This window comes from Triturus cristatus, chromosome 2_2, assembly GCF_964204655.1.
Source record: "Triturus cristatus chromosome 2_2, aTriCri1.1, whole genome shotgun sequence".
Taxonomy (NCBI): domain Eukaryota; kingdom Metazoa; phylum Chordata; class Amphibia; order Caudata; family Salamandridae; genus Triturus; species Triturus cristatus.
In genome coordinates, this window is record NC_140582.1 from 558,942,654 (window position 1) to 558,964,875 (window position 22,222).

A 22,222-nucleotide genomic window follows, 5' to 3' on the forward strand; every position below is an offset into this window, starting at 1 on the left:
TATTACATCACTCATGACATGGTCAGTGGCATCACTCATGACATCACTCTATCACAAGGATGATGTCATCAGTGATGTCATGAGTGATGCCACTGACCATGTCATGAGTGATGTAATATGTGACGTCATGAGCAGTGGATTGCGGGCGCGCGAGTTATAGTTATCTGAACTAACTATAACGGGGGAATTTCAATGGTTTTTTACGAGTGAAATGTCCAGCTAACTATAACATGTGTGAAACCTATGGTTTTTTAAGTGAATTTGCAAGGTTTTTTAAATGCTAATTCCTAACTATAACATGTGTGAAACCTATGGTTTTTTAAGTGAATATATATATATCTCGGCAGTGACTCAGGCACTTCCTTCTGCTTTAGATGGAACTCTTCAACAACATTTGCTATATTCAGTGCTGCTCAGTGTATATCCTGGCTTTGGTACTATATCAACCACCACCACTGAACAGAAGAGCTGTATTTTAACTGCCACTGATATGAACTTTCTGTGGCCTTATAGCTGGGCAAGGCAGAAATTTCTTCATGTGTTTGATAGCGGTGTGCAGAACTTCCGTAATGTGCTGTAGCACATTTCGGTGAAAAGATTGCAAAATTGTGTGAAATTACTTGAAATTACTCAAAATGCCACTTTTACTCAAACAATTGCCAGAACAGTCCATTTGGGTACAAATTTAATTGAAAATGTAATTCTGAGTTGATTTCCAGTCACTTTACTTCATTTGCAGGTTTGCACTTTAAAAATGACCCCTATAGTCCAAAATCTGCCTGAAATATCTATTGTCCGCTCAACAAAAGTAACCACTGCTCTTATTCAAAGTAAGCCTGGGCGGTGAACTCCACTCTGCTTGCGGAGTTTTCCGCACTCCTCATTTACGTGGAGCTCGAGTTTTTATCCACGCTCGTGCTCGTCATCATCAAGTTGGCGAGCGCGAGTGAGGAAAATCCACCTCCTGGTGAGATTTTTCCTCATTTGTGTTCATCAGCATCAAGTTGTGAGCTAGGGAAATCAACCACCTGGCGAGATTTCTCAACGTATGCTCGTGACTGCTCACATTGAGAAACCATCCATTTGCATTGAGAAAGCTGCCACTCGAGTAGAAAATCTTTTCGAGTGTCAGAAAGTAAGCAGCACCCACTTGCACCTGCGTGCGTGGGCATGGTGCCATTCGCTATAATTTCACAGTGCGGACATCCTCCCAGCACAGAAAATTACCACAAACAGCATTTTTCAAACACACCCCGCCTCTTATGGTGCTCCATGTAGCGCAGTTTGTGGAGTTCTGCGTAGCATGCATTCAGATTTGCAGTGCTCAAAAAATCACCTGAATGGTCCACTTGGTTAAAAAATCAACCTGAAATTACTCTAACGGTATATCTTGTATTAAAATTTCTCCCTGAAATTACGCAATACTACATAATAATGCAAACTTCTGTCCTATCGCGTCAATTTCGTTGCACAAAAATAACTAACATTATGTTAGTTATGCCAGCATAAATTACATGTCCCCAGGCATAGTTTTTGAACAGTTCTTTAAGAAACTCGAAGAACTTTCGAGTGTCCTGCTTCTAACTGGGCTTATTATCCCACCTGCCCACAACCGTGTGACATCTGACCATTAGCACCCTGCTCTTGTGTTTCCATCTCATGTCCTTTCGTTCCTTTAGACCCCTGGAGAATCAACCACATCACACACACACCCTTATGTCTTACTGGGTATCCTCATTATTGCAAGATTTGCAGCTAAATATGTCTGCAACATCCATGACCTCATCCTAACTAATATACCCTATCTCCTGGTCATGGCTGAGACAAGATTCAATAGTTCCTCAATCAAAGTTATTGTGGATATCCTCTACTGAAATTGCAACATGCTAATGAAAAACAGACTTAATGTAAGAGTGCTCAGAATAATTTTGATCCATCTTTATTTTCTTGCATTCACAGATCTGGAAAGTCTGTCTATTGTTTCTTTTGAGTAACTCTTAATCAAGAATGTCACAAGCCCTACCACATCATTGTCATTTCTCTGTGCAGTTATTTACCACCTACCTAAGTTATGCCTTCATGTTTTCCCTTCCTTCACTTCAACCACCTTCAGTTCACCCAGCATGAACTTTCAATCTCAGACTAATCATTTATTGGTGGCGATTTTAACCTTTTCTCGGATGTTCCTTCCAACACAGTCAGAACATCATTGATGGCATGGACTCCAAGCCTTCACTTAATTTGGCAACCAACAAGCTATGAATGTAGTCATAGTCTGTATCAATGGCTTTTGCTGATTACAGGTGGGAATTCTAAAATGGGATAGGAGTCCAATTCCAAACATCACCAAACAACATAAAGACCTGATCAACTAGGGCTGAATCCACTTTTGTATATAGGATTGGGAATGGCTCTTCAATTTACTGTGCTCAAGAAATTTCTCCATTGTCCACAATCCGTATAGCCCAAAATAAATTGTTATATTTCTAAAAAACCTTTTGGGTTGTCAGTTACTACGCTCCAGATATAACCCAACAAATAAACAACAAAGAATTGTGTATACGTGAGATAGCACCTCACATGTACTACACCAGATGAGCTTACTGGTTGGTTCTCACCAGTTGTGCCCACGTTTCTCATCATTGGTAGCTATCTCTCCTGTGGAAACAGAAGACGTGTCCAGTACAATCAATAAAGGTGAAAAAAGTGTTTGTGTGTACATCACAACAGAAAAGAGAAAAGACCCCGTATTGCAGTGAGATATAGAGTATCTCTAATTAAAATTGAGTTAAGACTTATATACCAGATGCCGATTTTATTCAACACTCGTGAGCTTACTCAAAGTTAACAACAACTGCATGTTGCAGACCACTTCAGGATGGGCCAACATGTTGCATTGCCTGTTTTCTTGGTGGCAATTTCGTCAGGGCTCGATGTGGTATATCACCTTACTGGACTTCAACTTTGTACACGTAGTGACAGGTGTTAGCCAAGGACCCTCGTACCAGCTATCCACCTTGCCACAGGGTAGTTATTTCTATTGTAAGACCCTTTAACAACACCATTGGTTGTCGTAAATCGCGTGTACCAGCAGGACGAGCTTTGTCTCATTCCAGTTCCCATTCCAAACATGTCAGCCGCAAGCAAAGCTACTTGTGTTACCATTCGAAGGGGACCTGACTTAGCATTTCATGCTTGACTGTTCCTATTGGAGTGGTACCATGGCTAATTTGCATATGGCTGGTTCCTGCCTTATGTGATATAGAGGGAAAAAACAATGGATAGTAATGAAACTCTGAGTGATTACTAGTGGCTGACATTAATTTAGGCATTTTGCCTCTCAGTTTTCTATTTTCATCATGCGGTTTGCTCCAGTGGGTAGAAGCAAATTGTGAATGGAGTTGGGCAGACCAATGGATGAAGAGGGCTAATATTATTATGTCTTGGCTAACACTAGATCGAACATGTGCTTTGATACCAGAAAGGTCGAAATCTCCACAATGCCAATACACTGAGATATCGCTAAAGAATACAGTTGCTGTAAATATATGTTCATAATTAAAAATAGCTTCAAGGCTGATAGTAATGCACACAAATTCTTGTTAGAAAATCAAGGAGTTTTGTTTGACACATTCACCATCCACTCGTAACTAAGTTAGCACTCTTGTGCAGACTCACTGGTGGCTCGTGAGCCAATTTTTGGTGGGTTCAGAAAGTCAGAGCAATAAATAAAGATTCCTTTAAATGTTGTGTTTACCTTGTCACATTTGCTGGTGCTTCAAAGAGAGGGGTCAAAATTCAGGCTATGTCTTCTGACAAATAGCTACTTTCTCTTTTAACATTGGGTGTTATGCTTATTTTTCTTTCTCTGACTTTAAAGTGAAAGGAGTTTTTAAAGTGAATCTTGCTGGAGCACAGGGCGTGTGAAAGGAAAGGCTGTAGGATATAGTTTTTTCCAACACACAACAAAAACAGATAGGAAAGAAAAAATTAAGCACATTTTTGGTAATTCAGAAGTGTGCTAGAAAGAAAGATTTTAATAGGATCAAAACAAATCAAGATACCTTACTTGGTGATGCACAATGATAAATATTCACAGAAACCAAATTTCAATGGATTATCATTTGTGTGCTATATAGATTTATCAGTTAAACTTTACAAATTAAGTGGCCATTTCCATGGAAAATGTGCTGTCTGTAAATGGCAATGCGCTACAACACAATACTTTAGTTACCTTAAAAAATCGTCCCGCCTCATGTCCATTAAAGGTTGGTGGGTTGCAAAAGTGTGTTGTTCTAAAAGTTGGGTTGTGGCTCTAAAATGTTTGAGAAACACAGCTCTGGTGCACAACATTGTTGAAAGATACAAGCATAAGAGTAGGCGTGTGGGAGAGCTAGACATTATGGTAGATTCAAACTACACTGTTATTAAAGTGCGGATGATATCCTAACCTCCTGAGGTTTAGAGCCACAGGATCATATATTCCACATCTTGGTGTTAAGCTAAAGGTTTCCTGAAGCAATTGGCTACAACAAATCCCTCCAGCTACAACACTGGACTATAATTTCGAGTGATCAATGAAGTGCAACATTTCCAGATCAAGCTCATGTATGGAGCTTGTCAATAAGTTTGGAAAAACTGTATAGAAAATACACTATCACTGTGAGTGGGGCCCTCAATATTGTATCATGCTCGTTAGCAAGCACGGAAAGACACACTAAATGCGTCTCTGGTTTTTAGAATGACTCACGCAGAGTTAATAATCGCAAAGACTAAAGAAACATTACAAAACTGCACATCTCGGTCCCACAATGTTAATCATCAATCGTGCAACGACTGGACGGACGCCTGCCCTCCAAACCGCCGCGTGCTCTGGGAAGAAGACGCCAGTAGGCTGCCCTTTCCTGCCCTTCACTAAAGGAACAGAATGCGAGTTTGTGTGGCGTGGCATGTGGCTGGCTGACTCCTGTCGTAATTATCTTAAAGGAAGGGTTGAATGAAAAAAAGCAAGTCATTTGACTTTCTTTTATTTGCATTGTTTTTTATTGGTAGGAACTTTCCTATAACGTCCCTTATAAGGTGTGCATACTGCCTGCGTAGTGCTTATGTGGATTAGGTTCCCTTTGGGCATATTCACGTTATTTGCTGCTTTCTCACTTTCCCTTCCGATGTATTAGTGCCTTATCGCAACTCTGTTTTCTCTACAACTTAGAGTTAATGTGATGTGATATGACCCTAGCTCCTTTTTACGGATGTTGCTTTAATTGATCTATCAAAGTGCTTATATCTGAAACTCTCAGAGATTTTGAGCTCATTTCCTTAATGTTAATGCTTTCTTTACTAATAATGTATGCATCCATGCAAAATCGATTCCTACATTGACATTGCTTTATTTAGTTTCTCATTTTTGAAGGCATGACCTCCCCTGGTGGAGGACTGACTGGCCGCCCGACTAATAGATCCCCTGCATGGAACCTCTCCGTGTGCAGAGGCATCTAATAACGGTGACCTGGCAGCCCACTGTTGACTCTTCTTCCGGTGGAAACCCTGCCCTTTACCCAACTTCAAATGGCGCAGGAAAGTTTGGCAGGGTAGGGTTCTAATCTTTTCAGTACATCTTGTCCTGTCATGCTGCCCTATCATCAGCCAGAGCCAAGCTGACGGATGCCACAAATATAAAGAAGCTCGTCACTTCAGCTCTAGGTTGACCATGAGGTCAAACTGTGTAATGTTTTAACCAGCCATTGGTCAAATCTCATACAAACGTCTGATCTTATCACAATGCAACAGGCCAGCCTTCAGGTATCCTCATACAACAGCAGCTATTAAAGTTATTTTCACATGTGCTAACGAGATACCATTGCGGAGTGAGCTAAAGAATGATGATGGATTAAACTCAGATCAGTTGACTGGGTATGCCCAGACGTGGGCCCCTTGCTCACTTTGCCACTGGATTCAAGCTAGCCTGGCTGATGACGGCTGATTAGCCAGAAACCGGTCCCAGGATGCTTGTTTCCGGTCCAGGGAAGACATGGCTTGGCAGTTCGGGCTGGACTGTTCCCAGGAATCACAGGGTCAGACTGATTTGCATATGGCAATGTCTGAACTGGGGTGGCGGAGTGAGCTAAAGAATGATGATGGATTAAACCCAGATCAGTTGACTGGGGGTGAGTGCTTGCAATGTTCAACACTTTGTCCATCATCCCCTTTGGTTTTGCTTTGTTCGTCCAAAGTTGGCAGGGTATGCCCAGACGTGGGTCCCTTGCTCATTTTGCCACTGGATTCAAGCTAGCCTGGCTAATGACAGCTGATTAGCCAGAAACCGGTCCCAGGATGCTTGTTTCCGGTCCAGGGAAGACATGGCTTGGCAGTTCGGGCTGGACTGTTCCCATGAGGCACAGGGTCAGACTGATTTGCATATGGCCATATCTGAACTGGGGTGACGGAGTGAGCTAAAGAACGATGATGGATTAAACCCAGATCAGTTGACTGGCGGTGAGTGCTTGCAATGTTCAACACTCTGTCCGTCATCCCCTTTTGTTTTGCTAACGAGATACCATGCCATATATCCTGGTTAGCATGTCTTCGTTTCCATAAGTACATTAGTCGACGCCAGGAAAATAAAAGATTTCCATTTTATCGTTTGCTTATTCAATGAGTCTCAATTGGATCAAGTTCTCAAAATTGCGCATATTATTTGTAGCTAATACTGGGCAGACCTAGCTATAAGTGAATGTCTTTGGTTGACATCCTCTACAGCAGATCTAAAAAGGGTACCAGGCGCACCATCTAAAGAACTTAACAATAATACGTGCTGATGCAAAATATATTCTGTCTTATATCGTCCAAGGGGTTGACTTTTGGTTTCATACATCTTCCTCGAGGTTTTAAACTCTCTACAACCCAATGATGTGTAAAAGGCCAACAAACATCTTATTGATGACACAATCCAATCTGTCCCTTTTGGGTTAGGGAGTCAACATTCCATGAAGCAATACTGAAGAATACGAGGCCTGCGCATTTTTACTATTCCTTTGCTTCCAAGCCTTGAACAATTCAACCACTAGCTATCCACAGTCCCACTCATTTGTGAATATGACCGCATTACTTTTACCTGTGTTACAATTTAGGTGATGGCTAGTTGCATAATTAAACAAAATGTCTAATTCCCCCTGGATTGCAATCAGTGTTAGATCTAAGGTAATCACGCAGTCAGTATGCATAAGCATGGCCAGATTGCTCTCCCACCCCAATGTTTAGAGGGGAATGACGGGCACTGCCCCAGAGTGAGATAGAAATTGAAAAAAAAACAGCGATCATTGACAGCCCCATAGTATTCGTTCATCCATTTTTATTTGAAGCCAAGTAACATGATGGAGCATCCTGATTACGATCAACAGTTTTCTAGCCATTCCCAATGTTGACAATGTTGCCCAGAGGGTACTCAGGATCGAATGTGTTTGTTGAATATCATTCTCTGTACCAGGATGTAGTCAGTTGTGGGATATTTGACCCTGAACTCTGTCTGCTCCCGGAGATCGGCAACTTTAACATCCGCCCACTCTTTCACGTGCAGAAGAAGATATTTGACAGTTTCCCTACGACTCTAGAAGAGCAGCAGATCTAGTTAGCTCCCTTTTAAACACAGGAAAGCTAAGTCACCTACCAGGATGGTGGGACCTTGGCAATTTTTATCCAGGTGGAAAATAACCAGCATAGAATTATTGCCTGTTTGCTTCGAATACAGTAATAGGGATTTCATCCATACCTTGTCCCCAAAAGCTTTAGCATATTTTATTAATCTTTCCACCTATGTTCACAAAGGGCATGCCCAAAGGCATTCAGTGACAAACATATCAACTAAAGCAAAAAAAACCTCAACTCTAGCATTCACACCATGCACTTTATCTAAGGTGTTGAAACAATCTTTCCCTTTATGACTTTCATTGAATACAACTTTAAAGAAATCCTCAGTCTCCATTGCCTTGGTCACGAAGCACCAAGCTTGGTGCATATCCTTTTATTTAGAGTGCTGAAGATCCCTGGTTCCACAGTATGAAGTGTTCTTTGTTTATGCATTTCTTGCTGATCTGCCTTTTAGTATCACAATTTCCTTGATCTCTCTTTATTGTGCTTCCTGAGTGTTGATTAAGATGATAGTCCTTGTGGTGCTTCAATTTCTGCAGCTTCCACAGATGTTTACAGATTTCTTTCCTTAATAGATTTGTAGCATTTCCCTCAGCCCTGTCCTAAATGCCAATGTGTACTGAGGTTCCCTCAAATTTTGAGGTTTCAAATACCAAACAACACATATCCACCTCAGACTGACACAAAGTGCCAACATCCCCACTCTATTAACTTGTTCCTATCTCACTGACTCACTACTCGAAGAGGTAGAAAAACAGCTCTGTCCTAAAGAAATTGGATACTAATCCAGACATCCGTTCCAGCTACTCACTACTCACCAGCCTTTTGTGTCTTTGAAAAATCACTGAACATATATTGCATTAAAACTAAAAATCCATACTACTGACAACAATCTCCTACCTCCCTATCATTCCTGTTTTTATCAAGGCTTCAGTACCTTACAGTGGCTTGACATTGTACACTGCGTACTAGACAAAGGTGGCACTTGTCCATTCATCCCCCTTGGCCAATCATCAGCCTTATATATTATTGATCACAGGGGCTTCTTAAGATCCTTGAGACCAGCATGAGCCTTCATAAAAGAGTTCTCAATGGCTTCTCTTCCTTCCTCACAAATGGCAGAAAACTGGTAAGGCTGGGTTAAATATCAGGACCCAAGAAAGATCTCCAGTGCTGTCCCACAATGATTCATCCTTGTACCTCTAATATTTAACTGATACATGGAGGAGACAGGTGTTAAAAAACACCAAAATTCTGACAGCACAGAGATCTAGCTAAATAAAAGAAAACACCCTCCAAGACATGTGCAGCCTAAACAGCTGCTTATAAAAGCTGCAAGAATGGATGGTGGCCAAAATACTCGAGTATTTCCAGATAAAAGCAAATTGATCCTCCTTTATAAACGATACCAGTCTAAATTCAACAAAGAATGTTTAAAGGAAATACAATCCAAAGGTTTTAACCCAATTCTTCCGGGAGAAGCAAAATATCGATGTATCTGGATCAGCCACTCCCTATCCATGTCTTCACACATCAATCCCACAGAATACGCTGCCAGAATGTCTCTTTTTTCCCTAAAAAACTGAAACTTTTGTTATCACTAACAGATAAGTGCATTATGGTCTAAGCCATTCTGATCTCCCGAACCATTCAAGGAAATACACCTCTCTTAGGTGTTCCAAATTCCTCTCTCTCCCCTCTCAGGTCCCTAATTCACTCTGTTGCTTTGGTTTGTGGCACCCATATGGCCACATCACTGTAGTAATGAGACCCACACTGGCTTCCAGTAGAGGTCAGTATGAAGTTCATGCTAGCCTGTATTTTTTCAAAGTCATCCACTCTCATCACCCAAACATTTTAGTTTCTATCATGAAAATCCTTGGAGAAAGCAAACACCTAAAAAAACAGAGACTTCTTGAGTCTGGCATCCAAAAATATGATAACGAATTTGCCCAGTCCCAGTCCTTTTCGACAGCTTTCCTATATCTCTGGAACTCTCTCCCCACTGAAATACATTGCCAGAAAGATCTGCTAACTTTCTTCAAGAAACTAAAAACCTTCCTCCTAAAATGTAATCCCAATTTTGAACTCAATTCCTGTAATAACTTTATCATTCACTTGCCTCTCCCTCGCATCTCACCTTTACTTTTTCCTTCTCTTCCCCTTAGCCTCATTCCAGCCCTTTCTCTCCTTCCCCTTCCCACCTTAGTCCTCAACACTAGTGTCTCTATTTAACCATTCTCCTCTTGCCCTTCTCCCTTCTGCCTCTGAACCCCTTTGCCTACTCTTCCTCTACATCGACCTCTCTTCTTATGGCACTTCCATCCACTATGTCTTTCAACCCTTCTATACTAACCCCATTCTTCATACATGTCCCTTTTTCTCCCCACTGCTATCATACTCTTTATAAAAATTGTTCCTAGGAACCTGCAATGCATATGTTTAAAACCTTGCAGGCTTTACATTTAATTTAATTTGAGTTGGTCAAACTATTGAACAGGCTGTGACTGTAGTTTTAGTAACGATCTCCGGAAATCAGGTTCTAATAGTTTCTACATCTTTGAACGGGCCACCATCAATTTCAGAAATCAAGATCTTTCAGTTGAAGTTCAGCCAACTTTGAATTGGCCTTTCAGGCAGTCTGGCAGAGGCTATCTTGAAAGGATTGTGGGCTGTTTTATTTTGGGCCCGTTATGACCCGCAGGACCAAAAGAAAGTAAGCACTGGTAAAGCCAATAATCTGACTGATAGACTTGGCATCTTTTGGCGTGTTTCCTCTGAGTTTTTTGCTTTCTGACCTCCCGGTTCTGACTCAGTTTGTGCTAGCTTAGTGTTTCTGCACACTTTTCTCACTGCTGATCAGTGGTAAAGTGCAAGGGCTCCTGTGGTAAAATGTGTTAGGGTTTGGTGTTTCCATGTTTGGCCTGTTTGATTTATGTGTCAGTCCCTAGTAAAGTGCACTGCGTGTGCCTGGGCCTGTGAATCAAATGCTGTTGGTGGGCTGCAGCACGGAATTGTGAAACCCACGTGAGTAGCTCTGAAAAGGTAACTCAGACCCGCCATTGCGGAGTCTGCGCACAGTTTGTAACTGATATGTCGACTTGGCCAGTGCACACACTTGCCAGTCCCTCACCTTCCCTTTTCTTATATGTCAGCCACCCCGAAGGTAGGCCCAAGGTACCCCTGTGGGCCGGGTGCAGTGTATATGAAAGGTAGGACATGCCCTGGTGTGTGTGGCATGTTCTGATAGTGAACTAAGGCCAATTTCGTTTTTCGCTATTGCAAGGGTACCTGTTCCACATAGGAGAGAATGGGGAGTTTGTTTATAACACCTTATAAACATAACTGGCCCAGGGAATTAGGTAGGAAAATAAAGTTTAGAAGGTAAGTATTTTCTTGCTCAGTCATCCTGTGTGCCTCTGCTAGAATGTTGATGGACTGTCTGGGTTTTGGATGACAGAAGGATGGGGAGATAGTCTAGGTGGGTCAGGAAAGGGCTGAATAGACCTGGGCTGCAATTGGGGAAGGGGGAGGAGATTTCCTTGCACCTCAAAGGGCCTGGCCTGCCTCTTACCATGCCGTCTCCACCTCCTGCCAGGAAGTCACTCCAGAGAAGGCAGAACTGGTTCTGGCTGGGCACAGACACTCTCTGCCTAGGACATCAAAGGATTTTTGGATATAAATATTGGGGCCCAGACCTTTGACTTTTAGAACTCCTTTTGGATCAAGTAGACTGCCAAGAAGAAGAGCTGGAGAAGCTATGAGGATGAACTACCATTTTGCTGTGTGCTTTGCTGTGTTGTCCTGCAGTGGCTGCTTCTGTCTTGGGCAGTGAAAGGACTGGACTGAACTTTCTGCAATCTACTTTTGTAAGTTTCTCCAAGGGCTTGAGGTAGAGCTTGCCCCCTGTTCAAGAAGTCTCAGGAACAGCAAAGACTTCGAGCTCTTCTTCCCTTAGCACTGGGTACTGTGTGTTTTGTGCTGCAACAGAGGAAAAAGCAACCCAACACTGTCTACAACGCCGCTGCTGACTCCGTGTCCTGAAGGCACCGCAGAGGGCACCGCGCAATGCCGCACCGCAACCCTGGTCTCACCGACGGCACCTGCTGATGCCACCACCGAGCTGCTGCTCACACCGCGACCTGGGGGCACTGCACTCTGCACTGCCTTAGTTTATGACGCCGCCTTGATATCCCCGATGGTGCCGCTCCACGCCAAAATCTATGCCACTGCTTGCACCGTGGTTCGAGGGCACCGCTCGTAAAGTTACATGACACACCCTCCTCATCCCGTACCACAGCCTTGGCCTACCGACGCCGGCACCATCAACTCCAGTGTTAGCCAGTGACAGCGCTTCAGCCACAACGACGACGCTGCTTGCATCATGACCTGCCAGCACCGCGACGAGCACCGCCTTCACCTCGCTCCGCGACCCTGGTCTCACAGACTAAGCCATCTGACGCCGCCACCAAGCTGCTGCTTGCACCTGAACGCGACCTGAGGGCAACACACACCGCACCGCTGCACTTCTCACCGCAGCACCTGAGGCCTTCCGACGCCAGCGCTCCTGACTTCAACAGAGGGGAGTTCGACCTGCAATGCATGTGACTTCAAGGGCCCTGATGACTCCTGCACTGACTTTGGAACCAACGCCTGTGGACGCCGTGCTTTCGAAAGCCCAACGAGAGTTCGCCGATGCCCTGCATTTCTAAAAGGTACTGTTTGCGGGTCTTCCCGACACCGTAGCTGGTCCGCGACGCCGCGGTCAGCAAGAACTGTTTGGATTTGTTTGCTTACAATGCCGTGATAGCCCCGTATGGAGCAATCGACATCAAGGAACTATTTTTCGAGCATATTTTGATAATTGAAGAATTTTAAGTACTGTATTGTGGATTTTTATCGTTTTTGGTCTCATTTTAAATATATAAAAATGTTTGAAATTTTTCTAGACTGGTGTGGTGTCCTTTTGTAGTGCTTACATTGTATTACTGTTGGTTATGTGCAAATGCTTTACACACTGCCTTTAAGATAAGCCTGACTGCTCGTGCCAAGCTACAAAGGGGTTGAGCAGGGGTTATTTTAGGAGTGTAAATCCCTTACTGACTAGAGTGGTGGTTTCTGCCCGACTTTGGCACATGCCGTAGCCGACCAAAAATCTAATTTCTAACACTGGCGTTGGGGAGTCTCTGATTTTTTTATTTGTTTTTGCATTTGTATGCAATAAGAAGTATACGTATAAAAAAAGGATAAAAGTCATAAAACTTAAAAATCCAGTTTCCTGCTTGAAAAAAATTCAAAAAACATGTGAAGAAAGCAGAGATTGGTACACCAGCTCTGTCACTGAAATAAACTACTTCATAGATGGATGACACAAGTAAAATGCTGTCACAGACAGTCAAGTGAACCAATGGCTGAAGTAGGCTGATCCAAAGACCAAGTCTGTAAGCTATGGTGGGTGACAGCAAAATGTGAAGGACTGCTAAACAGACCATGGCTGGGAAGTTTGATTCAAGGCCCTTCTGCAAGTATATTACATATGATTTTTTTTTTTAAAGTAATAGTCTGGTGAGACAGCTAAAGATGTCTCAGATGTGCTGCTCGCTCTGTGAGGCATGATTTAATAGAATATGCAGTGGAAGCTCTGCCCACTCTCCACCCATATTTTTAATTGACTTGTGTCATTGTCTTTCGGAAACGCTGGCTTCTGATTAATTATGAGGCTGGTTAGTCCCGCCTGGGTACCGCCTTGTCACCATTTGTTACCGCCCATATGGATCTGGATCTTTTACTTGGCTCTTTACACGGTATACTTTATGTAGTGGGTGAGCACTATTTTGTTTACTGATACTAATGGGAACAATGGCGGCTGCTTTTTTGTTGTTGTTGTGTTTGGGTGCTGAGCGCAGCGCCCACTTTAGGGACATCACGCTCAGTTTCAATTTTATTTTGAACAGTTTTATGTTGAGCACGGCTCCCGCTTCAGGGACACCGCGCTCGGTTCTATATATATATTTTTTTTACTTTAAGACTGAGTACGGCGCCATTTTCAGGGACACTGAGCTCTCTCTTTTATTTTTTTACTTTTACAATGCCAATAGGTTAAAAACTCGCAATAGCGAGACCTAATGCATTGTAAATGTTTGTTGACTTTTTTTCACGTCAGGAGCCTTCCAGTGAGGTTAGTGGGCTGTGTGGCTGGCAGAGCGCCTGTTCTCTTCGCCTAGGTCTTTCTTGGGCTCTTCCTTGTCGGGTTAGCGTGCTTGTGTTCTGCCTGCTCTTGTACTGGACGGACTGGGCCCTCACTCACGTCATCGGCCTGTTTCTTGGACGGGCGCCTCATCTCTGGGGCGTCCATGAATGTTTGGGCCTGTGTGCTTCTAGCTGTCCCACCTGCGATGCTGCGCTCTTTCTACTCATCTAAGGCCTTCTTCTAGGCGCTCCTCGCATTGCTCCGGGGTCTCATGTGTTTTGCTGCAGATGGGATCGTGGGATTCAGGCTTCAGTAATTTCTTGGTTAAATAAGTAATAGGAAGAGTAAAGCTTGAGGATGTAATGCGCTGATTACTGGGGGTAATCCTCATTATCCTACTCAGCTACATAAAATATATATGGGTTCCCTTCCTTCCCCATCAGGCCGTGATCACTATTAGCATGCATACATTAAATTTCTACACAGATCATGCTAGGCCAGTTTGGGCGATCTGTGCTTGAATCTGGCTTCCACCTGTAATCTGTGTGATCCTGGGCACATCTCTTTATGACTTTGTCTCTGCCCTGTTTATTTCCTCTGCCAAAACTCTTGGGGGCATATCAGCAACAGCCGGCAATGATTATCGCTAAGCGCGCTTAGCGCGAGCATAATTATCACCGGCTATTGCTGGATTTTATCACAGAGATAGTGTGCTATCAGCAATGCTTATCTCCAATGCGATAAAAATCCAAGCGCTAGCTGCAAAATGTGCGATTACTGCTGTAAATCCAGCAATAATCGCACAAACATAGGCAATAGCTTGTTGATAGGGCAGGGCAGACTTAGCCATAATATCCACCTTCCATTGGGTATAATGGCTAAGTCAGATTGAAAGTAAGCGTAAGGAAAGTAGCGATAAGCGCGGTTAGCGCTACTTTTCTTAGCGCTATGTAGGTTAGCGTGCAGCTTGATAATTGGAGAAATGTCGTTTAGTGACATTTCTCATGTTATTTTGGTCAGGAACGCCCACTTTGCATCTCATTAGAGATGCAAAGCTGGGCGTTAAGGTAAATGGCGTTAAGGTAAATGGCATTGAGGCATGGAAACACGCGTTAACGTGTCCTTGCTGATAGTGCGATAAATTTATCGCCGCTTTTCGTCCAGAAACGGACGCTAAAGCGGCGATACTTTTATCGCGGGCCTTGATGATATGCCCCCATGTGCTCAGAGAAACAAATGCAATGACTATTGCATTAGGAATTTATATTTTTGGAAAATTCTCACATTTCCATACAGTGCGACCTAAAATTATCACCAAATATACACGTTTACATGCTTGTCGGCATGACAGGTTTACTTTACGTTCAATTAATTAATGAAAAACCAGTTCGGAGCTTGTTGCGGGGATGTGTGAGTTTCATGCGGGCAACAGGTTTCAATCTACGCCCAGTGAACTGTGCCTTTCATTGTTCACAGGTCGATAAAAGGAGTACCATTTGGTTGGAGAATAATGACACCTGGGTGCAGATTTACAAGCCTCTTGCGCCATTTTTGTGTCACTTTTAACATGGGAAAAGTGACGTAAAAGTGGCGCAAGGGGCTTGTAAATCTGCCCCCTGGTATTTACTGCAAACAAATATGCAAAATATGCCGCAGCATGCTCTATAATAAAACACCTCATTATTTCATAGCCTCAATTCTTACCGTACAATGTCACGACAATATTGATGTGTTTTACACACACCTGGAACAGTGAGGTCTGACCGTTAAATGATCAACCGGGAAACCCTCAGATCCCGGCTTCACTGTCAGTACACTATGTGCAATCCTGGGCAGACTGTCTTATCTCCACGTGTGTCATTTGTTAGAAATAGGTTTTGGAAATAGCGCAGACCCTAGCTCCAAGGAGCAGTGGATCTCCTTGCAAAGAGCATTTTTAGGTCGGACCTAGAGACAGCTGTAGTTTTTTTTCCAACCTCATGTTTTTAAAACAAGCATTTTCAATGCAATAGGTCTCGCATTTACGCAAATTTAAGCTAGGCGCATTGTAAATGACAATGCGTTTTATCTATGTTTCAAAAACTAAAATATAAATAAAAGTCATTGTCATTTACAATGCCAATAGCTCAAACTCATGTAAATGCGAGACCTGTTGCATTTCAAATGCTTGTTTTATTGACTTGAGAGATGGCAGTGGTGCTATGGACCCCTCCCTACTCCCCAACAAACTTCTGCTTTTAACATTCACAAAGGAGAAGGGGCCCAAGGGGACCCCATCACATTTGCGAATGGGGTAACTCTTACTTTGAGGTGTTGGTAAAATTCCAGTGTTTTGTGACCGGATTTCTATCACAAAACAATGATGCATGCCTTAATGAATGGTAGTATGGAAGTGACGCTCAAAGCATTCCCTTTCTCAATAATAATTCATGGTGGGTTTGTAAACCATTTTGGGTATGCATACTAAATATCGGTCAGAATATGGATAATGCTAGATATCAAGGACAAAATAATTTAAAAAAATCTATCAATAGGTAAGTCAGTCTAGATTTTCTATACCTAACTCCACATATATGTACCTACATAGTACATGTATCTTCAAGGTACATAGAATTTGATTTAGGAATAGTGTTAATTGAACATGAAATACCTTGAAAAAACAAGAGACAAGAGGCATTTGGCAAAAAGGAACAGTTTGTTTAATTAAACATAGCGGGCAGGAGAACAGTTACAGTCATAGGGTCTGAGGACTGTCTCTATTTGCAACCGGTCTGAAAACTCCTTTGATACAGTTCATCCTGGGTAATAAAAGGTTTCCAGTGATCCTTGTATGGTGCTAAATGTAAGTTGCTGCCTTCGGCGTCATAAATTAATTGTCTAATGGAAAATACAGAAGGGCCTCAACCTTGCATGGACATAATGTGGGCAATGGGTAACGTGTCCGGACATCAAGCACGGGGAGCGCAGGAACACTGCGTGTGCTGTGTCCGTATTTGCTATATGTTCCTAACTCATGTGGCATCTGACTTTATGGTGTTTAGGAAGCGCGTGCACCTGCTCTGACCATGTATGCTTTAGTGTGGCCAATTTGACTTGACCATTGAGTGTCACTGCACTTATCTCTGGGATTGATCTAAGGTTTCCTGTTTCCGCATTTGTCTGCCGGCTATGTGCCATCTGACCTGTGACCTATTAACCAATAACCTCAGGCCTAGATCGCAGTACTTGCCTGACTAAGTATTTGCAAGTGATGCGGAGTTCACAACGGACGAATTTGTTAATAAAGACGCAATTTTGTTCTCATAAATGTATGTATCAATTTTCATATTAGCATAAACTTTTTCCATATTAACAATAGTTAATCTATACTTTCCTACATGCACTTGTTTTTCGATATCGTGTCCCTCTATATTCTGTCCTCGATATTCTTGTATGTCAATATTCAGTAGTGCAATCCCATTTTCTGATTCAGTAACATATACTGAACTGGAAAATGGATTTAGTACATAAGAAAAGCTATTTTGTAGTCGCAAACCCTATAAAGTTGTGAAGTTGTGAATCTCAGGATTTGTAACCACAAAAAGGCTTTGCCCATCTGGCACATAGTTAGGAAAAAGAAACCAAGAAGGATGCTGGCAACCATTGACCAGCTGTTGGTAAAGTCAAGTAATTGGTTTTAAATTTAAGTCATTTACTTATTTGTATTTCATTGTAATTACTTAAAAGAGGGAACATTTTCTCAACACATGCACAGTGCTGTACAAAATACAAACAAGTAATACAATATGCCCATTAAAAATGTAAAAATAAACAACAGAGATATATACTTATTTATGTTGATTTTATATAACTGAAGGAAAAGATCTGGCCTCAAAGCACATACAAAAACAAGCTACCAAAATCTAAATAGCATTAAAAAGACAATAGTCCTGTGCATGTTATTGTGTGCATCCCTAGCAATATGTATATATACAGCTTTGCACATGCAGCACTACATGAATACACGTGTGTGCACTGACATTATACATGTAGGCATGAATACTCAAAAGGTATATGATTATTCTATACATTTTCCAGAATGCTAAGAAAAATCTTGAACTGGAATACGCATGCACCTGGGAGACTTGGGAACTCACCTCACACCTCAAGCTGAGCAGCTACGCCTTTCAATAAGCACTTAGTTGAATCTGTGCTGGGTGATGTTAGACCTGATAACCTTAGGGCGGTCTTCCCCAAAGCTTTTGCCTGCTTACCTCCAAGTTTTGCTGTATTCTATTTGTTGTTCTTAGGACTCTGGGCACTGTACCACTGACAACCAGTGCTAAAGTGCATGTGCTTTGCCTCTAAGCTTGGTTTGATTGACTTAGCCACAATTGGTATATTTAAATTATCTATAAGTCCATAGTAGAGTGCACTACTTGTGCCCAGGGCATGTAAATTAAATGCTACTAGTGGGCCTGCTAGACTGATTGTGCCACCCATACAAGTAGCACTTTAAACATGTCTGCAGAGCATGTGTGTGCAGTTTACACTGCCATGTCGACTTGTCATTTAAAATCCCCTATGAAGCCTTAAACTCCCCTTGTATTACACATAAGTCACCCCTAAGGTAGGCCCAAGAAGCCCATAGGGCAGGGTGCTATGTAAGCAAAAGGTAAACTCTGTACTTTTAGGTTTTGCATATCATGACAGTGAAAACACCCAAATTATCTTGCCAGTTCTGTGAGGCCCTAATTCATAGGTTAACATTGTGAATTCCTCATTGCATTTATAAGCTGTAATTCCTGATTGAGAAGGAGTAGCGCTTCATGTGGAATATTATTGGAATGGTAATGAAAAATTGTCTTTGCTGGCAAAGTTGAATTTATCATTACTATTTTAGAAATGCCACTTTTAGAAAGATTTAAACGGACCTTATCATTTTCACATACTTTTTCACAGGGTTTGACATGAGAAGTCTGAAACACTATGCTAATTTAAATACACCGCGCGGAGGTTCCTTTATCATACCTGTGTTTTAAGAAGTTGCAGGCACACTTTATCTACGTTTGTTCGGTGAGTTGTATTTTTCCAAGTGTCACGGGATACTGACTTTATGAGGCACTGGCTTGATGCATGTTTCCCTTTTTTTAGTTCACGACAAGATTAATTGGGAGAAGTAGCAGTTTTTCACATCAGTATGCGAAGGGTTTGGCGTCTTGTGGGAACAATCAGTGCTCGGTAAGCTTCAGGTTTTATACACGCACTTAGTGGGTTTACTTCAATTTATTTCAGTGCTCATGGTAATCATTAGCATTTTTTTACCTTTTAGCATAACTGTCAAGAATTCCTGTCATGCGAGGGGAAGAAAACGGTAACCAGCGAAAACGGACTACATCTCCCAGGATGCTTAGCGGTTGAGAGGTTATGTAAACAGGAGAGCTGTTACATACCTCAAGGAAAACACGCCCTTATGTAAACAGGAGAGCTGTTACATAACTCAAGGAAAACACGCCCTTATGTAAACAGGAGAGCTGTTACATAACTCAAGGCAAACACGCCCTTATGTAAACAGAAGAGCTGTTACATAACTCAAGGCAAACACGCCCTTATGTAAACAGGAGAGCTGTTACATAACTCAAGGAAAACACGCCCTATAAAGGGAGGAACCGGGAGGTACAACGCTGTCGGATATTGTGTTTACACCGACGTACCTGCTTCGTGAAGAGCAGTGTTCCGGAGTGGTGCTCCAGTAAGGCAAGAACGGAGGTAGGTCGAGTCGTTACTCCCTGGGCCGTGTCTTGCCCCATCGTCACCTGTGAAGGACCCGGAAGCTCTACCGGTCAACCATTGAGCTTCGCTTTTTGACTCGGCTGAGTCAAAGCGCAGTGGCGCTTTTGCTGGTTGGAGTCGTAACTCCCAGCCCGACCAGAGATACAGGGACTGCCAGCTGTAACGCACACCAGGAGGTGTTTGCCGCGTTACAGACTCGGAAGTCCACAGGATCGATCGAGCGGCTGCTCTCGGTTCAGTCTTCTTGCTTTTGATTGGGGTATCGGTGACGCATCACCAGGAGGTGACTCCGCGTCCCGGTGCAGTCTGAGGAAGAGGTTGAGCGGCTGCTCCCTTCAGGTAGAGACCCCGGCTGGGTGTTTCCCTGACTCCTCGATTCTCCCCAACACTCTTCGTGCCCCTCACAGCCTACCGATTGGCATTGTCGGCCATTTCATTTCTGCCCTCTGTTGGCATACGCCGGGATCGGCGTATATGCAGAGGACGGTTAGGACCATCCGTGCGGTGGGCTGGTAACGTACTTAGCCTGGAGGATTCCAGTGACTATAACTTTTGTTTATTCTTTGTATTATTTTTGCCTTCATTAAAATAACTAACCCTTCACAAGTGGTTGCGTCCTCATTATCGTGTCTGTTAAACGATCCTGAGACGTTCAGGGCGTTACAATAACGATAAGTGGACAAGAGGATAGATTTTATTACTCAGGTTGACTAACGTTCATCCGTATTCCTCACATTAATGATCTGCTGGTAAGCCTAAACCTTTTCACCGTTTCCCACTCCATAATGTCTTCAGTGTTATTCAGGATGTTCATGCATGTCGCATATTTTCCATTCTTTGTCCTGCACAGGGTTTTTCATTTGCTTCAGGTGCTCCAAGTCACGGGGCAGTTAACAGACGCCTATGGGCACGGCCTGTGGACCCGACTAGAGTTCGGTTTCGCACTGCAGTGGAGGTACTTTTACGTAATCTTGATTCTAGGAAATCCTATTTCTCTCACGGGTGACTCACACATCATTATTATATATTTTCAACTGCACAACTGGGCATGTCATTGTCGGACTCTCCCTGTTCTTTCATACCTATTCTATTTTTCCTTTTGCTACACTTCTGATATATAGGCATGTTGTGGCCGTTTTAGATCAATTGTGAAACTATCTTCACATAAACAGTCACTTTACTTAGGAGTCGTAATCACTGTAACCATTCCGGGTGTTTAGGCAAATGTATGGCACACTGTTTGATGAATAGCCAATGATGTTGCCTGATTATATACATGCTTCTCTGTAGATTTCCCCTGACGAAGGGTGATTGTACACCGAAATGCATTGGGATTGACGAATATCCACGTTTGGATGCATTACGTGATTTATGAATCAACAAGAGTGTTTGTTGGTGAGTGCGGGAGACGCCGCGGTGAGAGACTAAACGATTGGGGAGTACACTAGCATTGCAGAGCGTGGGAGCTGTGGGTGCCTCCCCCCTCCTAACTGAGCAATATCCTGGCGATTCCTTTAAAAGCCTGCGTGAGGAGGCATATTGTGAGAACCCATGTAGAGACCCCTCTGCTCCGCAGCCAGACGCCGTCATAATCCCCGCTGACTACAGAGGGACACAACTTGTACGGAGGCGCCCTGGGGTGGACTACGCATACTACATCTGCCTCTATGCATGAGTTGAGCAGTTGCTACTGGGACCGAAGAGCTGTATTGCTGTTGGGGCCGCTTCTGAGCACTGGCCCCCCTACCCCCATGATTGACGGCCACACGCACTAACTGGAGTGAAGATCCCTGCCTGCTGGCTGCCCAGGCTGTAGTGGAGTGCCCAGGACCAAGCTGGGGGTGCATTGATACCGCCACCCTTTGGATCGGTCTATTGTTCGTTGGCTGCGAGGAGATTGGCATTCCTGACGGTGCACACTGGGAGGGTGAGATCGATGCATGGCTGGAGATGTGGGACAGTGCCACGCGGCTGCAAGCATAGTCTTTTTACACTTTGGACCTGAACCTCCCTGTGAGCATATAACTGCTAAGTGAAAGTGCCCTAGTGGCCCCCCCAAGCAACATACAGGAGCAGGGCCTGACGGGCAGACGCCGAGGCACAATGGGACGCACTAAAAGCAAACAAGCTGACGCGACCGCCGACGACGATATGCAGCTTACATTTGGCAGTGACCCCTCCAATGATTCGGACAATGATGTGATACCTCCCACCGGGACGGATCCCCACAATGCTAATCTGGACTTAATCCTGAAGGAGATATGCGACTCACGAACAGCGCTGAAAGCGCGAATGGGAACAGTGTCCACTAATCTCAGTTTACTGCAAGCGGACCACAAAAAGCTTGCTGACAAGGTCGAATCGAATAAGTTGGCATTGGACGATCTCATACCCCAGCAACCACGCTTTCCACCCAGCTCGAACAATTCCAACGTCAGCTGAAGGGCTTACAGGACAGAGTGGACGATGCGGAAGGGAGGTCCCGCCGCAATAATGTCCGCATACTCGGAATTCCGGAGCACAGCGAGGGATCCAACCCCACACAGTTCATAGAAGACTGGCTGAGAGACCATGTGGTGAAAGAGGGCCTAACATCTCTGTACAGTGTGGAGC